General features: G+C 25.0%; 1 non-coding gene across 1 annotated transcript; it reads left to right on the top strand.

Annotated features, from left to right (window-relative positions):
• Positions 1-1,574: 1,574 nt before the first annotated feature.
• Positions 1,575-1,645, top strand: NFIA_060860. The gene has a single exon. It is a non-coding gene; the product is annotated as a tRNA-His (tRNA).
• Positions 1,646-1,855: the final 210 nt, after the last annotated feature.

The following is a 1,855-nucleotide window of genomic DNA, read 5'->3' as shown; positions in this document are numbered from 1 at the left end:
GAAAATAAACCTAACCTAAAAGTCTTTTTTCTAAGGAAGATGAAGAAACTCAATCATATAAATATTATATGCAAAAGTATGATATATGTGTAAAAAAAAATGAACTTTGCCCTAGAGGTACCAGGAAAGAAGTAGAAGATAATTTTCATAATTTATACTCTGAATATAAAAAACATAAACCAACTAATCCTGATTTAGATTGAGAAAAACTTACAGAGGTTTATTATTCTACATGAGATAGGCAACCATTTGGTAATAGGAGATATGCTGACACTGAAAGAGGTTTTGAGCAGGCTTATGAGTATATGAAAAATAAGGCAAGATTAATAGAGATGGGACATAGTAAGGGAAAAATTCTAGAAGCTAGTGCTTTATGGAAAAAGGCTTTGGGTAATGTCGAATTTACAACTTTTAAGAAATATATAGAAATTCTTGATATTATAGTTAATAAAAGAGGTAGATAATTTTTTGTATAAAATTATTATAAAAAAATTTTTATTTATTTATATATGAAATAAGTATATTTTTCATATGTTTATCTCCCAGCTAATTAATTATTATATAAAATTTATATATATTAATACTATTTATTGTGTTTAGTTTAAATTTAACTGACTAACTAATTCAGAACATAATGTAATTTAATTAGTAATTAGTCATCTTTAGTTTAGATTTAAATTTAAATTTAACTGTAATTACTATTGAAATCTTATCTATTAAATTTAAAAAAATAAACAATGTACTATCAATCAATTCAATTTAATCCATTTCATTTAGTGTCACCATCATTATTTAGTAAAGGCTTATTATTTTATAATGATTTATTTGTAGGTTTACAAAATATATTATCTAGTTTTATAGATAGTAATTTATGATATTATTATTTATTTTTAATTTTTATTTTTAGTATATTATTAACAATACTTTTATTTATTTTAGTTATCCAAACACAAAAAGGTTATTCAGTAAAAATGAATAACTTACCAAAGAATGAAAATTCTAAAAAAAGAAAAAGAAAATCTGAAAATGGAGATTCTGGCTCTCCGAAGGAAAGTAAACCTAAATTATTTTTTCCTAAGGAAGATGAGGATACTAATTCTTATAGACATTATATGGTAAAGTATGATTCGTATGTTAGAGATGAAATTAGTTTCGACCCTATAGGTACCAGGAAACAAGTAGAAGATACTTTTCCTAGTTTATACTCTGAATATAAAAAACATAAAGTAAATAATCCTGATTTAGAATGAGGAAAACTTACAGATATTTATTATTGTACATGGAATAAGCGGCCATTTGGAAGTTATAAATATTCTGGAGATGATCAAGGTTTTGCTGCTGTTTTTGAGTATATGGAAAGAAGAAAAGCATTAGTAGAGTCAGGACGTGTTAAGGGAAATCTTCCGATGGCTAGTTCTATGTGTAAAAAGGCTTGGGGTAATATCGATTTTACAACTTATGAGAAATATATCAAAATTATTGATAATGTAGCTAATAAAATAGGTAAATAGATATTTTGTATAAACTTATTATAATAAAAAAATTTTTATATTCATATATGAAAATATATGAAGGTGGGTGTAGTTCAATGGTAGAACAGCTGTATGTGGCATAGTATATCCTAGTTCGATTCTAGGTACCCTCCCTAAATAACTTGATCATAAGGTCAAGTTATTCACATAAATTCAAATTCGTTTTCACGAAGAACAACATTTAATTGTTTTTTGTTAGATCTGTTAACAAAACATAATATTTCATTTGGAAGAGCTTTTTCAACTTCAACTAAAAAAGAAGATATAGCCACAATAAATACTCAAAAGAGTACTTCATTTATAACTTTAAAACAACCTTCAGA

The sequence above is a fragment of the Aspergillus fischeri genome, genomic scaffold (assembly GCF_000149645.3).
Source record: "Aspergillus fischeri NRRL 181 1099437635586 genomic scaffold, whole genome shotgun sequence".
In the NCBI taxonomy this organism is placed as follows: Eukaryota; Fungi; Ascomycota; class Eurotiomycetes; order Eurotiales; family Aspergillaceae; genus Aspergillus; species Aspergillus fischeri.
This window is presented reverse-complemented; position numbering and strand designations above follow the sequence as displayed.